Raw genomic sequence first — 19112 nt, forward strand, 5'->3', positions numbered from 1 at the left:
ATGAATATAAGCTGATTTCTCCCATAAGGTGATCATTTTTGAAATAAATCTTTTCCACTTTTATTGGGATAACATGGATATATAATTTTGTATCAGTTTAAGGTGTGCAACATAATGATTTGATATACAGAGAGTCCCCAACTTATCATGCTTTGATTTACAACTTTTCAACTTTATTATGGTGCAAAAGCAATATATATTTAGTAGAAAACATCTTTTGAGTTTTCAATTTTGATCTTTTTGCCAGGTTACCTATATGCAGTATGATACTCTCTGGTGATGTTGGGCAGGGGCAGTGAGCCACAGCTCCCAGTCAGCCACATGATCACAAGGATAAACAACCCATGTAGTTAATAACTATTCTGTACCCATACAGCCTTTCTGTTTTTCAATATTCAATAAATTACATGAGATTTTCAATACTTTATTATAATACAGGCTTTTTATTCGATGATTTTCTCAACTGTAGACTAAGTAAATGTTCTGAGCACATTTTAGGCAGGTGAGGTTAGGCTATGATGTTCACTAGGTTGGATGTATTAAATGCATTTTCAACTTACAATATTTTAATTTACAATGGATTTATTGAAGTGTAACCCCATCATAAATTGAAGAAGATCTATATGTATATACTGCAAAATGATCACCACAGTAAGTTTAGTTATCATCCATCACCTTATATAGTTACAATTTTTTTAACATGGGAGAACTTTCAACAACTACTCTCTTAGCAACTTTTAAATATACAATAAGTATGATTAACTATAGCCACTGTGCTGTATATTACATCCCCAGAATTTATCTTTCTTTTTTTAAATAATATTTAATTTATTTATTCATGAGAGACAGACAGAGAGGCAGAGACACAGGCAGAGGGAGGAAGCAGGCTCCCAGTAGGGAGCCCGATGCGGGACTCCATCCCGGGTCTCCAGGATCACACCCTGAGCTGAAAGGAGATGCTCAACCGCTGAGCCACCCAGGCGTCCCTATCTTTCTTTTTAATTCAAAATGACAAACTAAGGATTTCCAATTATGACTTTTCCTTTCTTAATAGGGTTCCTGGAAGATAGCTTTCATCCAATCTCTGAAAATAATAATTCAAAGTAACAAGCATTTATATAAAGCAAAAAGTTTCATGACATAGTCAAATGCAAAAACTGAAAACAATTCTTTTATTGAATCACTTTGTTATATATTGTATAAATTATTTTCTGGAATTGGAATGTTTGGACATTGCTATGCTATGCTCCTCTACTGAGAATTAGTCAAACCTATCTGTTAGAAGCTTTGTCCCATTGTAAAGGGCAAAATAATCTACTTGGTAAGATGACATTGGCCAATGGTGTCTAGCTCAGTAATTTTAGCAGTTGAAATAAGATAGAATATCTCTTCTATTATTTCATTATAACATATATTTATATAACTAACTTTAAATTCTGTTCATACTAACCATAAATTTACTTACAAATACTCAAACTACGGAATTCTCTGTATTTGTTTATTTCAAGATCCTAGCTCAACATTCTATTTTCTTTTTGATTTATAAGTACCATATCTTCCTAACATCAATTGCTTGTTTTTCTTTTTATCCTACCATTGGGTTTTTGGGTCAATGGGCTAATTATGTCATGCTGAAGGACTACTAGGGATTTGATTTAGAATATACCATTCATTAAGTTATCATCTTTATAGAAACTCTGGCTCTGTTTTTATAATGCATAAGTTATCAAAAAGGTTTCTTTTATTGGTAAATTAATTTATTTAAGGAAATTGTTGAACAAATGAGTTTACCAGGTCAACAAATGCTTTATGTAAAGGAAAACATAGTAAATATTTTAGGCTTTGTGGGTTATATGGCTGGTCTGACAACTATACAACTCTGCCATTGAAATGCAAAAGTAGTCATAGGTAGGTAATATGAAACTGAATGTGTATGGCTGTGATCCAATAAAACTTTATAAAAAGTGGCAGTAGGTCAAATTTGGTCCATGTATAGTAGTTTGCCCAATCTCTGCTCGAAAGTTTCTTTTAAAAAAAAATATTTTATTTATTTATTCATGAAAGACACAGAGGAGAGAGAGAGGCAGAGACACAGGCAGAAGGAGAAGCAGGCTCCATGCCAGGAGCCTGACATAGGACTCGATCCTGGGACTCCAGGGTCACACCTTGGGCCAAAGGCAGGCACTAAACCACTGAGCCACCCAGGGATTTCCCTGATTGGAAGTTTCTTAATCAGTTGATTTATTTTGGTTTCATTCTCCTATTCCTACATACCATAAAGTTGAAAGGAGGCAAAGGAGATGGGAAAGAAATGAAGGAAAGTATGCATTTGCCTGTATCATAATCATAATCATAGCTGTTCACATTTTGAAACTTTCTAACAGAGATGCCATTAGTACAGACAACCATTAAAAACCAAAACAAAACATATGTGCCAATAGTCATTTAGCATCATGGCAGTAGTTACGTTTTTCTAGCTTTAGAGAATGGCAGTATTTATCTGGCAGTTAGATAAATATCCAATGAAACGTATTTTATAAGAAACCTCCAACTTGTTTTTTAAGGTGGCTATACCATTTTGCATTCTCAGCATCAGTTGATCTGCATCTATGGACTTGGTAGATGTATCTATTTGCCAAAATGTGCCAAAAAGAAGGGTCTGTGATTTTTATATTTAAGCCCTTCTCAGTGAGGCCATGAAGCTAAACCTGTCTGGTACTGTAGTTACAAAAATGCTATTCAAACAAAGTTGCAAAAATGACCCTAATCCTTTATTCTTTTCTGTATCTACTCCTTATTGCAAAGAAAATTTGCTTTTTCTCCACCCCTTAAATACGGGCTGGCATTATGATTTATTCTGATCAATAAAATATAGAAGACATAACAAGCCAGTTTTGAGTGTATAGGAAAAAAAAAAAAGAACTACCTACTTTAGCCTAAACAAAATTGCCAAACCACAGAATCATGATTAAATAAATGGGTGTTCTTTTAAGCCACTGAGTTTTTTTGTTTTTGTTTTTAAAAGTTTTGTTTATTTGAGAGAGAGAGAGAAAGCACATGCGAGAATGGGGAAGAAGCAGAGAAGGAAGGAGACAGGAAAGAATCTCAAGCAGACTCCCTGCTGAGCATGGAGCCCAATGCAGGGCTTGATCCCATAACCCTAAGATCATGATCTGACCCAAAATCAAGAGTCCAATTCTTAACTGACTGAGCCACACAATTGCCCCTTAAGCCACTGAGTTTTAAGGTGATTCATTATATGGCAATAGTCAATTCATAGACTGTTTCGTCCCTAATCTGTTCATATAACCCAAAATAAAGTGAATGCTGCTATGATTAAACAAAATTAATGTTCTTACTGGCTCTTCTGTAACTATTCAAATCTATAATATAAAAGGGTTTTCTTTAGAAATAAAATGGTACTTCATATAAGCATGCAGATTGGTTCCTGTAAATAAGTTATATTCTTAGTTCTGCCAATAATAAGCTTATGTAACTTTAAAAAATCATTTCACTTTTGTTTGTCTCAGAATCTTCATATGTAAAATGAGAATATTGGGAAAGTCACATTTTAGGAAAGGAAATATTTATGTATGTATGTATATATACATGAATATGCATTATGTTAATATGTATTGCCTACACAGAGATACATATATACATGTGTATATGTTTGTGTATATGTCTTCTTACATTATATGTATTTTTACTTTTTTAAGATTTATTTATTTATTTGCAGAGAGAGAACACCAGGGATAGGAAGGAGCAGAGGGAGAGGGTGAGAGTCTTAAGCACACTCCACACTAAGCGCAGAGCCTGAGGCAGGGCTCCATCTCATGACCCTGAGAGATCATGACCAGAGCTGAAACCAAGAGTTGGACTCTTAGCCAACTGCACCACCCAAGTGCCACGATGTACTTTTACGTTATATGTATTTTTGAAAGACCTTGGAAAAACAGCTCTAAATGGAGCTGAGTCAGACAATAAGTTAGTGTCTCCAAGATACATAAAGTGGGTAGTTCATATTTCTGAACCATCTTAGAGAGCCCCAGATACATGTGAGTCTATAATTAGTATAGACAGATAAAGAAATATGGACAGCAAAAATTTATAACAAATGTTCCAATACCATTATCTCTAGAAGTGACAAGAAAAGCCAACTGCCCAGTCTGCTGTTAGTATATAAGTGAAAGATGCAAACAGAACTTTGTATATAGTACAGTGAAAGCAGACCACAAGCATTGAATGAATGAATCATAGAACTCTAGATATAGCAGAAACTTTAAAAACCAATCCAACTTTCAGAGTTTCTTGATTTGACTCAGGTCATTTTAACAAAAATTATTAAAAATCTCCACTGTGAAGAATATCATTCATATATTATGAAAATTCTATTCTGGAAAGATCAAGTAACTTATATGAAGTCAATCAATTAGTAGCTGAATGGGAGATAACTAATTCCCAACTAACTAAGGGAAACGAACAAGGAGAAAGGGAAGGGGAGGTGGGCGGGGGATGGAGTGACTGGGTGACGGGCACTGAGGATGGCACTTGACAGGATGAGTACTGGGTGTTATGTTATATGTTGGCAAATCAAATTCCAATAAAAACATATACAAAAAAATAATAATAACAGAGTCCTTCTTCTTAAAAAAAAAATAGTAGTTGAGAATAGAAAAGAAGTTTCTTGGTTTCCATTTCAGTACCCTTTTTACCACATGAGGTAACTACTCTAAATAATGACAAAACATCTAACAATCTCGGACAGGTTATAATTATGCATTAGTTATATAGTAAACAAAAAATAAATGTGAACATATTGCAAGAGAACCAGCTATTCAATGTAATCTTATTTTGAAAAGATTTTTTTAGAGGAAATGAGGTGAAGAAAGTTCCCCAATTTAACCAAAAGACCAATGTAATCAAACTCCTACATCTAGCTGGATTTCTGGGGTCCTATCTATGTAGAATCTAAATTGTCCTGCCAGTCACTGTTAGGAACTGGGTTATAAGCTACTGAAATCAATTCATGCCTCACCCACTTTTTATCTTTAAAAAAAAAATCCCTTCATCAATGTAATAGTGGGAAGTTTTTCTTTTCTGATACCTTCTCTCTTCCTGCTACAAAACTCTCAATCTTCCTGTGCTACAATGTCTCTTAAAATTAACTGTTCTCTCTGAGTCATATAGTCTCCTTTTTCCTCTTCTTTTTGTCAAGTATACTCTACCAAGCTGTCCAGATTCTCCTTTAATTTGAGACTATATTTCTATTTGAGGAAGGAGGATGTTCAAATTGTCTTGATTTTTTTAAACAGTGGTAATAGATGACAGTTGCCTTTTAATGTTTCTGCTTGACAAAAAAAAAAAAAAAAAAAACTAACAACAACAACAAAAAAAAAAACAACAACAAAAACAAAACCCTGTTAGTAAGACTAGGGGAACCTGCCTTAAAGTATCTTCCTCACTAGTTCAAGAAATTCACAAGTCTGGGAATCAAACAATAGAGCTTCAGACAGACAAATGCTCCAGGGTGATAAAGCAGATGTATTTTAAAAATTTCAAGCATGATATATTACTTGTTAATTTTCATTCCTACAATTAATTGATCTGTATATAAAATACTGAAGCAATGTTTTATTTTGTTAACTCAAATTAGGCTAAGAAAAAAAACTTAGTGAAATGAATCATTGACAATTATTGATAAATAGTCATATTTGTAAAATATTCTAGTTTCTTAAAACTTTCATAAATGCTATCTCCTTTGAAAAAGCCAAGCAGTATTTCTAGTATCATTTTACATGATGAAACTGGAGTTAACCGACATTAAGTGATATACTAAGAACCTAATAACTGAGGTATTCAGTAATGATCTAATGAAGAATGTAGACATAAATACTTTGACTTTAATTCTAGAGTTGTTTCCATTGTCTCTGACTGCCTCATGTCAAGAGATTTAAATTGAATATTTCATTGGCCCCAAATCATATACTTGGGTGAATAACAGCACTCACACATATGATTATATAGTAAAACCAGATTTCATGAATGTGGGAAAATTGGGCATTTGCTCATTTAAAATGTACAGAGGGTAACAGCATTTTTTTCTGAGAGATAGTCAAACTCAGTTCACTGATGAACATACTTTAAATCTAAATTATAGTATATAGCAAATTGAAAATCACTTTCTAGTTTATATGCTACTCTAAATTTTGTCATTCTAGGGTAGACTGTGCTTTAAACCACCACATTTTTTCCCAATTAGTTGTTTCCTCTTCATACTAGAAAAAGTGTTCTTTAATATGAGAGATGTATCTCTACCAAGTCTTTTTACCAATTTCTACACCCTTTCCCTAAGGGATTCCTTTGAACTCTGAGCATTCTGGGAGGAATTTATGCCCACAAGCATTATATACTATAAATTTTCAAATTAGGTATCATATTGCATTGATATTAAAAGAGTTCTTTCTAAAATGTACAACTCACTATTTTCACTTGAAAGGATTTAAGAAACGCATTGTTCTTAGATTAAGCTTCAAAAGGCTATAACTTTTAAAGAGATACAAACCTTTGCAACACAAAATTTAGAGTCCTATTTTCCTCTACACCTTCACTTCCATTTCTTAAATTTCTTTAAATATTGTATAAGACTTATACTTATATTTAAAACATTAGGATGCAATGTTTTCTACACACCATTGTATAGCCACATAGATTTTATTCCTTTATCTGAAGGTGGAAAATCTATTACATCAGAGAACTTTCAACAATAAATTAATAATTAGGACTTATATAGGAAGTTAGTTACAGCAGGCTGCTGCATGAGGTGTGTGTGTGTGTTTCTGAGAAGACTTTTATTAATGAGCACTACACTATTCCATTTGGAATATTTTATTCCAAAATGTGATTTTACATGTCTAGAAAGAAATTCACAAAGAATAATGTGATTTCATCCTAGCCTACCAAATAAGGAAGGAAACAGACTTAAATCAATGCAAATGAAAAGACATTTTAAGGCTTGTATGCCTATACTCATCTAATCATTATTTATAACAAATATTTATTGTAAAGCAATTACATGTTCAGCAATAAGATAGGTCTTGAGGTTACATTGATAAATGAAGAAAATATCAGTTTTTTTTTCTTCAAAGAGCTTGCATGATTAACAGTGGAAACAGTTAGGTAAACAAACAGTTATAATGAAAAAACAAATGTTATAGAAAGAGTAGATTCAGGAAGCTATACACAGGGTAAGAGAGGTAGTAGCCACATTAGCAGAGGTTAAAAAAAAAAAAAAAGAATACCAAATAAGGAAAAGGCCTAAGAAGTGGGGATGTCGGCATGCAAGAGTGAAAGGGACAACAATTATATAAAATGAAGAGGGTGAAATATGATATTCAGGAAATTGCAATTTCAGTACAACATCACAGAGCAGGTCACTGGACATGTTCTGATTAAAGAGTAGTAGTATAAATGCTCTGATTAAAGAGAAGGAAAGAAATCAGAGTCTCACCTTATATAGGAAAAACAAAAATAGGAGGAAGTAAGCTTAAAAACTGGGATATTAAAAAAAACTGGGATAATTTAACTCAAAATTTTAACATATACTTTCAGAGTTAGAGAAGAAAGAAAGAACTTCATTCTTTATTTGTAAGCATTTTAAAAAGAAAAATAATCAGAACTATGAAAAGAGACTAACATCCAAGATAGTGGATTATCTTTTAAAACCAAAGAAAACACCTCACCTACAGAAAATATTTCTGGAAACAGAATAAATGTTAGAAGATTTCCAGTTAGCATTTTCAACTGAATTATAGATGATAACATATCTAAATATATGGTGAAGAGGGATGCCTAGGTGGCTCAGTGGTTAAGCAACTGCCTTTGGCTCAAGGTGTGATCCTGGAGACCCAGAATCGAGTCCCATGTCGGGCTCCCTGCATGGAGCCTGCTTCTCCTTCTGCCTGTGTCTCTGCCACCACCCTCCCACCATGTCTCTCATGAATAAAATATTTTAAAAAATAAATAAATAAAAATAAAAATGTGGTGAAGAAAATCATCATCAGAAAAGTAGATGAAATCCTGTAGAGATTGTTTAAATTTAAGAAAGCTAATTGCCAAATTATAAACCATGATGGAAGGAGCTAGGTAAATATTGTGGAAATTATATCAGCAAAGTTAGAAGAGCAAGGACAAGAAGGCTCCTAAAAATTAGAGTAGATTAAGATTTTTAAAAAATTCTTAATTGAAGAAATCCACACTAAAGTTAGCTGGGAGATAATGCAATGTGTAAAATTAATGCATATGCTTTCAAATCAACAAGAAAAAAGGGACAAAAGATATGAAAGAAATGGCAATTTATAGAACAAGCAAATAGCTAACAAGTATATAGAGAGGTGATCAACTGTTGCATAAAAATGCAAAATGAAATGTAAATGATGTCTCACTTTACATACACCATAGTGCTGAATATCTGAAAAGTGGATAACATCAGTTTTTAGCAAATACGAGGAAATAGAATCTTCATGAATTACTGACAGATATATCAGCTGGGATAACCATTTTGATGAGAATTCTGGTAATATTGTAGTGAAATTTAACATGTATGCAAACCAAGAATTCCACTCCTGTGTATATGAGCTGAGTAATTTCCCCGCTAGTCCACAATAGATACATAGGAATATATCTTAACAAGGTGTTCACAGCAGTTCATCATTAAGGGCCCAGCTATATGACAGATGATTCTACGTAGTACAGAAAAAATAAATTAACAATATGAACTCCAGAAATTAGATACATCTTAAAATAAAGGATATTAAGTGAAAGTTTAGAAACATTATGAGTTAAAAGATGACAGAAATTCAGAATAGGAAATCTAAATATATTAGAAATCAAAACATAACTCTACCTATCTTGTTTTTTAAAAAAAGAGATAAAGCAAAAATAATTACCAAAAAAAAAAAAAAAAAGGAAAATATTTTCTGAGCTGAAGAAGGATCTAAGTTGACCAAAGAGCTATATGAAAATATAATGTAATGGATAAGACTGACTAGGTTATATTGCAAAAAGCCTCCAAAACTCAATGTGTTAACCCAATTAAAGTTTATTTCTTCCTTATACGAAGTTGGCTGAGGATCTGGGTGATATTTCAAAGCAATTGGCCTCCTTAAAGTGCTCAGAGATTCAGGCTGTGTCCATATTAAAGCACTCCATCTCAACAAGAACATCCACTATTTCTGTGGTAGAGACATAAAGCCCAGAAAATCACAGACCAGCTCTTTAATTCACAGATCCCTTCTACTCTTGGTCCATTAATTAGAGCTAGCCATGTGGCCAATTATCAAGAAAGCTAGTTAATAAAAGTTTCCATATACCCAGGAAATGAAGAGAAACATATAGTGGTGAGCACACGTAATGGTTCTTAATGTGGTATGTAAATCTTCTTCAAGTCCATATTTAATAGCATAGTTAGACAAATTTATAGTTTGAAAATCAGTGAATAAGTATTTATACTAATTTATCCAAAATACAAATGACTGCAGAAAAAAAGAAAATCCTTAAATTTGAGGCTTGGAGATTCTGAGTCTACTCTAGGAACATACATTTATTCATTATGTAATCTTTAGTAAATTTAATTTATTTGGGTCACAATTTCATTGTTCCAAACACAATTGCTAATAATTGTTAAAATGTTTTGAGTGTTTTCCCTGTGTCAGGCATTCTTCTAAATGTCATGTGTATATAGCTCATTAAATCTTTACAACAATCCCAGAGGTCCTATTAAGTACCCTCATTTTACAGTTGAGGACACTCAGAGAAGTTAAGTAATTCATTTTAAGTCACAGAGCTAGAAGACCAAGGATTAGCATCCAGGCAATCCAACACCAAAGCCCATGTTTTTAATCCTAGCCTGAACCCTTTGTCCTACTAGTGTCATTCCTGTCCTATTTCATGTTCAATTGGAATATCAAATGAGATTATAAAAATACTTCATAAATCACAAAGCCCTATGCAAAAATAGATGACTTATAAAAATTAGCAAACACTCCACATTCCTTGGCAGTCATTTCTCTGAGTCAAAGAAAACAGTTCAAGGTGTGATATTTCTTGCCATAATTTTCATAATCTGTACTTTTCCTATTATAGGTATAGATTACTTTCACCATAATTTTTTAAGCAATATAAATTGATGAATCAAACTGAGAAATTACAAAAATGTTTTATTGAATTCCGTATTTTGAAAGTTGTTCTACATTACATGAATTTTTTTAATCTGTAATATTAAATTTGCAAACTACTGATATGATAATATGAATGTTTCAGCTAAAATTACACAATTTTTCTTGTTTGAAAATGAACTGATTCTTTCCTGAGCACATATCTTTCTTGCTACGTCTTGTTGCAATCAATAGTAGCCAACATAGGCCATGACATTCTGGTTGTTCACAACAATTTCTCCTCAATTTTGAGGTTCATTAGGCACATGACTGCCTTCAAAGTTCCCACAGGCAATAGCTTCCCCACAGCATCACTAGACAGTCCTGACTTCCACCCCGCTTTAGTTATTTTGCTTCATTGACAATTACTCAACCATTTAAGCTACGGCCACATATTTGAGATTTGTTATGGCAGTGCCCTACTATTAAAATTTTGTACATTAGGATAATACTATTTGCTGTCATAAACACATAGGAAATGTCAGTGGCTTGATATAACTGCATTTCTTGTGTATATAAGAATCTAGTGCATGTGTTCTAAATTGGGAGCAAAGGTTCTGATATGGACTCAGGATGACACAGACAATGTCACATTTAATACATAAATGAAGGTTACTCTGCACATTGACATCTGACCAAGGGAGCAAAGAAGAAATTGTCTGGAGAAGACACATTCTTCTTGTTAACTACCTTGGCCTAAGAGTGCCACAAATCATTCTGTAGCATTCCCTTAGAGCAAGACACAGGTCCTAAATGTAAAGAATAGGGGAATACAATCATATTCCAGACATTACCAGGCAATAACACTATATGATAGGAGAAAAATGAATTATCATTAGACAACCAGTAATTTCTGCTATACATCAAATATTTAGCTCTCTGTGGCTGCCAGTATGTTTGATTGGTTATTGCTATGCAGCTTTTATTTAGCCTAGCATCCACTTACACTTGCATCCTTGCTTCTCAGGAGTAGCTTCCTGTATCTCAGTAATGATTCCTTCGTCATCATGTTTGAATCACTTGGGAAACTTTAATGAATACCAATACATGGATCTAATCAGAGTCTGGGTTAAGGGCCTCGGGACAGTATTTAGCAAAATCTTCATGATGGTTCTAATTAGTTGCCATGGTTGATGACCAATGCCTAATATGTTGTGGGAAATCAGAACTTTTGTATTTATCACTTCCTAAGTAGTGTCACCAGTCCCCTTGTAGGTTTACATTTACTTTGTTGCTAAGTTTCCTAAAACTCCCTTTGTTTCTTTGTTGGCATCAGTAGAAAAGTGAATGTGGGATCCACTACAAAAGAATCACAACTCTGGCGGTGTTATTATAGGGTTGCAGGTTTAATGTATCTTGGAGTTGGTTTGGAACTCTGCAAGTTCTTTTACAAAATATAATGATTCTTTTGATGGCAGGACACAATGCAATGATGCTCAGATAGATAAAAGGTCAAATTTTTTTATTTACATATCCAAACAAGAGAATACTACCAATTAAGGCCAAATAGGAGGTTGTAGCTGGGGACAGAGCAACAGCAAACTGAAGCTGTACAGGGGTCAGTTTATATATGGCATTCAGAGTTGAGTTAGCTAGCTTTCTAATGCTTTCTGTGGACTGGCTAATTTGAATCATTTTCCAGGCTCCAAGTCATAGGGGCTGTCCCTTGTTGTCTAGAACCTGGTCTTGGAAGGAATTAGGACAGGTGCATAGTAGCCCCAGAGTGTGAGAGCCCCATAAAGGAACTTGGTGTGTAGATTAATCAGCTGCACAAAAAAAGAACTGACTGGCTTCTAGCCAAGACCTCAAAATAGGGTCAAGACAGCATTTCAAAAAAAAATCTATATTACAAATTGACCCACTGATGTCTTGACATAAAGTTTTGAACTCAATTATTTTGAGTATTTGAGTGGCCTGAATAATAGAGGAGGCTTCCTGAGAATAGAGTATAAGATGTCCTATAAACATAGATAACATTTTATTATGGGAGAGAAAAAATGAGAAAAGCAAAATCGAAATAGAAGGAGTCTTTTACACAGCAGCCCATAACCACATTCCCTATTTTCATGGCATTAGTCAAGAAAACAGATGTGAAATTTCTAGGATCTCTAACAATATCTTGGTGTAGCTGTAAAGTACATAAAGATATCAGCTAAGTTCTTCATGACAATATCTTTGTGTTCCTCAGGTCAAGTTAGTAGATCCAGCAGCTATACTGTTGGAAGATATGAAGTGATAATTCAGCAATGTATATGCGAAGGTTACTGGTATTATTATTATTATTTTTTTGTAACCAAAGGTATGGGGCAATTGTGATGATCATAGAGACATGGGTAGGAGGTCCATGGTAAAAGGTGGAAGGGTGGAATGTGAGAAGGTGCTGGAGCATGAGAAACTGTCTTCTGAGAAGTTAAAGGAGTGGACCTATATGAGGCAGTTGCTCCTAGGGAAAGTAATAATCTATTATTTTTTTAGAGTGGCACAGATAGTAGCACCTACTTCAAGATCTTTTAGGCATGGCAGTGTAGGGCTGGATGTCTTAACAGAGAACAAAGAATATTCTAGATCCTGGGTGAAGCAAATAGTGAACCAGTGAGCTCAAGAAATGTAATAGAATCCATAATATTGAAGGAAAAATAGTCCAAATAAATGTCCCATGTCCAATTTATGAGCCCTTAGGAGAGGTAGCCCATGAGTTTTGCTGGGCAGTGGTCCAATTGCTGGAGTGAAGTTGACTCCTGTGTAGCGGGGGAGTCATCTCCAACAGCAATGACTTGAGCTGGGCAATGTTGCCTGAGGCAATGTCATCTCTAGCAGTGAGTTCCAAGGCCAGGCTGATGTCATCTGGGATATGGAACTGGGATACTCTTCCCAATTAGATATCTACTCAGGTTGATGGGTGTCATGTTATTATGGCTTTAATAGTATTATAACAAGCCTGAGCTACATTTGGAATCTAAAGGCAAACCAAGGGGGATCCCTGGGTGGCGCAGCGGTTTGGCGCCTGCCTTTGGCCCAGGGCGCGATCCTGGAGACCCCGGGATCGAATCCCACATCGGGCTCCCGGTGCATGGAGCCTGCTTCTCCCTCTGCCTGTGTCTCTGCCTCTCTCTCTCTCTCTCTCTCTGTGACTATCATAAATAAATTTAAAATAAATAAATAAATAAATAAATAAATAAATAAATAAATAAATAAATAAATAAAGGCAAACCAAGGCCTAAGAGCTTGATTTACCAATATCTTTTAATTCAAAAAGTTTTGTGGTTGCATAGCTAGCAAAGGTGATGTGTCACTGCCATAACCTTTATTAGGTTATAATCAGGTCTCTCTAGTCTAACTAATCATTAGCAGTCAATTGTTTCAGTTTTCAGTTCATTTGGTGTCAGGCAAGCCAGCAAGGTCCTTGTGCTGCAGGGCTTGTATTTAGCCACTCGATGACATGAGGAATTCAGTATTTGCCATGCTTAGTTAAAACAATGGCTTATTGGAAGGGTTTGAGCCTCCAGATCGCAAACCAATGAAAGCACCAGACCAAGAGCAACAAGACCAACAATCCAACAGAATGTTATATAATTCATGTTATATAAGTCATGTGATGGTCTTTTACTATCTGATGTTGATTTTCCTTACTAGAGTTGTCTAGTTTCATCATTAAGAGATATAGAATTGGTTTCATTATTATCTCTAAATGTGATTTTAATTTACTAAGTAGTTTTCTGTTTATCTTCCTGGTAGTCTATATTGTCTTTGGAAATGCCCTGGGGTACTAATTTTAGCTTCTCGTAGGACACAGAGCCTGAATTATTTATCTATCCCTTAAACCTAAATATTAAAGAAATTTTTATGGGTATTAGAAGTTCAGGATTCCCAGTGAAAATACTTACTGTGGCCCAATGTATGTTAAAACTTGACCTTCAAGAATTCAAACTTACTATACATAAGATCTAATTAATGAATAGCTCTCCCAACTACTTTCCCATTTAACAGCCCAATTTTGTCTAGTATTAAACCCAGAAAGAAGAAATGGTGCTTCACAGTAGGTTATTACCACTTCAATGTTGTGGTCCTATCCATTAAGACCTCCATAACCAATATAATATTAATGAATTTACTAACTCCATCAAATCAGCAATCGGTAAATATCTTGTTATTACATATTTGAATCATATGTTCTATTTAGTGCTTATTTCCACAGGCCATAGATCCCTTTGAAAAAACTGAAATAAAGATTATAAAATTTTGTCAGTGTCCTTGATGGACCTTCTTCAGGAGGACACAGCATTCCCTTTATTCAAAGGATTCTGAATCTGTAAATTGGCTCAAGTCTGGAAATTGATTGAAGGGCCATGACTGTTTTTATGATTCAAGTTAGACTTTTATTCACTTCACCTGGAACTTTTCTGTTTATACAGATTAACTAAGAATTCAATAGACTTTCTATCTATTTCACTTTCAGCAACACCATGAGCCAACACCACAGGTCTGTCCAAGTCAGACTATTCTGACTGCTGTTTTGACTCTGTTTTCCATTACAGTAACCAAGCTCATCCTGCCTTTGGTGGTTCAGTGTGGCCACTTGGCCAGTGACATCCTAAAAAACAGTTATTCCCATTGCATGTAGATTTCCCAATTCAGTGATTGAAGTTGCCACTGTAAGGCCTGGCCTATGGAAAAGAGCAATCATAAAGCTCTTCGCAGATGCTGGTGCTCTCTTCATGAATTTACTGATTACAATATTGGTAAAAAGTATGTCTTCTGGACACTGCCAACATGGGTAACTGGGTCTTAAATGACAAATCTACTCTAACATTCCAATCTACTTAAGCTGTTTAATTTCTTCACCTACATTAAATCAAGCCAGGTCCAACATCCAACTCAATCACTATGAGCCACCTTTTGGTCCATTTCTCAGCTAACCAACCAAACAACTTGAGCTATAATATTAAATGCAGAATCTCTGTTAAGTGAGCCCATATCAATAAATTTAACCTTTTCTAACTTTATATCCCTTCTACCATTATCCTACAACCTTAGTATCCATTCTCACACATTCGGAATGCCACAGACTAAATGTTTTTCCTCTGCCCCAAATTGATATGTTGAGTTCTAACCCCCAGTGTGATAGTATTTTAAAGATGGGTACTTTGGGAGGAAAGGGTTGGATTAGGTTACAAGAATGTGCCACCTGATGGAATTAGTAGCCTTCTAAGAAAAGGAAGAAAGGGAGATGTCTCTCTCTGTCTCTATATCCCTCTGCATGTGAACACATTGAGTAAAGACCATATGAGGAAATGGCAAGAAGGTGGTCATCTGTAAAGCTTGAAAAAGACTTTACCAGAACCTGACCAAGCTGGTACCTTGATCACAAACTTCCAGCTTCTAGCACTATGAAAAAATAGATTTTAGTTTTTAAGACATCCAGTCTATGGTATTTTTGTTATGTCAACTCTAAGATATACAGAAATACAGCTAATATAGATCCATATATTTTTTGCTCTGTCAGCTGAGCTAGTCTAAAAGAACAACTCAGCAGCAATGAGCACACCTAGGCCTAGAACTTGATTTCTACCACCATTCCCCAATAAAAGTAACCAGGGATCCTTGGAGAAATGCCTGAGCCTAGGACTAGGGAAGGAAATAATAACAAATGAGTCTGGAGTAACTTATACCAGAAAATTTAGAAATAATAAAATAAAAAACCAATCACACAAACAAAAAAGGAAGTATTCAAACATAATTGTGGTATTCTAGAACCAAAAAAAAAAAAAGGCATCAGTAAAGCTAAGAAAATCTAATTAAACTATAGACCTTAGTTAAAATTACCTATCAGTATTATAACAATGTATTATGTTAATATAAAATGTTAATAAAACTCGGTATGCAGTATATGGTATGGAGTTTAATTCCATACTATATTTTCAATATATCCATAAATCTAAAATGGTTTTTCAAAGAAGTGTATTTAAAAGTACATTTTTAGTCAAGTGTTCTCTTGACATGTGCTTTGAGTTTTTTGTTTCCTTGCTTGCTCATTTGTTTTTGGAAAATAAAGTTCTCTTCATTGTATTCTATTATCTTGATATTTTCACCAATACAAAGGTTCTCAAATTGTGGTCCATGAGCCAGCAGCAGTAGTACCAACTGAGAATGTATTAGAACTACAAACTCTTGGAGCCCACTCCAGTTCTACTGAATCACAAACTCCAAATTTGCAATAATTTATGTTTTAACAAGGGATTCTAGGGACGCCTGGATGGCTCAGGGGTTGAGCGATGGCCTTGGCTCAGGGCGTGATCCTGGAGTCCCGGGATCGAGTCTTGCATCGGGTTCCCTGTGAGGAGCCTGCTTCTCCCTCTGCCTGTGTCTTTGCCTCTCTCTGTGTCTTTCATGAATTAATAAATAAAATATTTAAACAAACAAACAAGGGATTCTAATTGTATGCTAAAATTGAAGAAATATTATTCTATAATATTAGATACATACTCTTAAGGATAAAAATAACCTTAAAAATAATATAATTACATAGGAACTGAAATATTTTAGGACTAAATACTGCAAGATAAAACAAATATTCATTAAAAGACCAATAATAATATTTTAATCACCCATCAATTTGATAAGCAATAATTCCATACCACAAAACATACTGGGAGATTTTTCATAATAAAATTGCAAGGTAAATGCTGAGTCTCATTTACAAATCAGAAAAAGAAGATCAGGAAAATCAAGTGACTTGGTTAAAGTCACAGATCTTTGATTCAGAGTCATAAAACTCTAAAATATGTAGCCTTGGGCAGCCCCGGTGGCTAACCGGGTAGCGCTGCCTTTGGCTTGGGGTGTGATCCTGGAGACCCAGGATCGAGTCCCATGTCAGGCTCCCTGCATGGAGCCTGCTTCTCCCTCTGCCTGTGTCTCTGCCTCTCTGTGTGTGTGTGTGTCTCTCATGAATAAATAAATAAAGTCTTTAAAAACAAATAAAAGTAAAAAAATAAAATATGTAGCCTTTCTGATATTTATACTATTTGTCTTACACCAAATAAATAAACAAGTAAATAAGTAACACAGTCAAAAACTGATGAACCAGACTTCAAATTTTGGCTCAATCACTTCTTACATCTGTGATTTTTGTCATTAAAATCACTGAGTCTTAATTTCCTCATTTAGAAATAAGGCTGATAATATTTGCTTTTTATGCACATTTCTTATGAATATTAATGCATAGAAAAGGGTTTTAAATATCAAAGAGGACACAAATGAAGCTGTTATTTTTCTGACTCCTTTGCCACTTCTTATTACCAGGTTAATGGGCCTCTGAGGTCAAGATTATGTGTCTCGTTTCTTCACAAATGTGGCAACTCAAGAAATGTAAATAAGGGGTAAAAATGGGGGAATTAGAAGCACATATTAGATGTATCTCAGTTCTCTTACTTCATTTTAGATCATTGAAGATTCTAATAAGTTCTACAGCTGACATTACACAGATACATGTGCACGGACAATACAAAAATCTTAAGTGAAATACTAAACTAAGCTACTTCTACGTAATCTGAAAGGGGAAGAAAGAAGACATTAATCTAGTACATAGATTCTAAATACTTTAAAGTCAATTCGGATCTAGATTTAATACATTTTTTGTAGTATTAAAGGCAAGGTAATTGTTAGTAATGCAGGTACTGAGTAGGGGCATAAGTAATGAAGTAATTACAAGCCAATCACCTTAATTAATACAAAGCACAAAACACTCAATAGCAAAGATTAGAATTGATCCTATGCAAATTACTTTGGATGAATTAGGTGAGATTTATAGTCAAGTGCCAGTGAGTAATACAAACTGATATTTTGGCCTCATGATTGTAAATTTAAGCATTTAAATCATACTGAGACTCTAATATGTTTGATGTGGTTGTTCAACAGAATAGCTTTAAAGAGATTATCTTAGCTTTTGAAATCACTCACTTTAAGCAAGGCAAAAAAAAAATATTTTATTTAACGTGTAATTTAACAGAGATAGGTTATAGTTTGCTTCAAAGATACACCATTACAATGTTCTAGAAATTATCTACCATGACCATTGCTAGACATATTTTACAGGTGTGGCAGCTTTATCAGAGAGGCAGAACCACTAGGTGTAATACAGACTAAGTGATTTATTTTAAAGATTAAGCATTGCCCAATTTGTGGCTGCTGGTAGAGAACTCTACAGGTTGTTTCTTTCCACTTTGGCAGTGGCCCTAAATTTACTATAGGGAAGCAGGGCCAGAAGAAATGACGAAAAGCTGACGTGAACCAGGGGAAAGTCAGAAAAATCCAGCACCCTCAAGAAAAACCAAAACAAAGGAGAAACAGGACAAATTTTGTAGATCTGGGGGATATACAGAAGAAGCCTTTACCGTAGAGTTCCCTTACCTGGCCCAGGACATAGAGAAGATAAAGTTGCTTCCGGCCTGGTGGCTATCCCTCAACAAGGTAAACCTGCAAGCCTATCAGCATAGCTAGGTGAGCTTTGGCAGTGTGCCTGAAGTTCAACACTGACTTTCAGAGCACAACCGCTGTTGCTTTGCCTCTGCAAAGAAGTTGCTTTGTGCAACTTCTCTTGTGGTTAACCCTAACCCAGAACTATGCAGAAAAGGAAATTCTGGGAAATGTAGTTCCAGCTTAACTACTTGACAGTATAAAACCTCCTTCCCAAATAATGGAGTGCCTGAGGCTAAAATAGGCAGTGAAGCCCTGGTACAGCCTTCACTCAATCAGATGGATGGACCAGCATTGGAATCTCAACACCGTTTTCTGGTTGTGTAACTTTTTTGAAAAAAATCACTTAAACTTTCCTGAGACTGTTTCTTTGTCTATTCTCAAAGTATATCATTATGCATTTAGTAGCTCTATTGTGAATATTAA

The 19112-nt window shown here is 34.7% G+C and overlaps 1 long non-coding RNA gene across 1 annotated transcript in view; it reads right to left on the reverse strand.

Annotated features, from left to right (window-relative positions):
- The window catches only part of LOC111098893, a 353549-nt gene extending 334724 nt beyond the window's left edge, over positions 1–18825 (reverse strand). The window contains exon 1 of the long non-coding RNA XR_005369941.1: positions 18621–18825. This is a non-coding gene — a long non-coding RNA (uncharacterized LOC111098893). The remainder of the gene's footprint in view (positions 1–18620) is intronic.
- Between the last annotated feature and the right edge of the window lie 287 nt (positions 18826–19112).

The sequence above is a fragment of the Canis lupus genome, chromosome 15, assembly GCF_011100685.1.
Source record: "Canis lupus familiaris isolate Mischka breed German Shepherd chromosome 15, alternate assembly UU_Cfam_GSD_1.0, whole genome shotgun sequence".
NCBI lineage: Eukaryota > Metazoa > Chordata > Mammalia > Carnivora > Canidae > Canis > Canis lupus.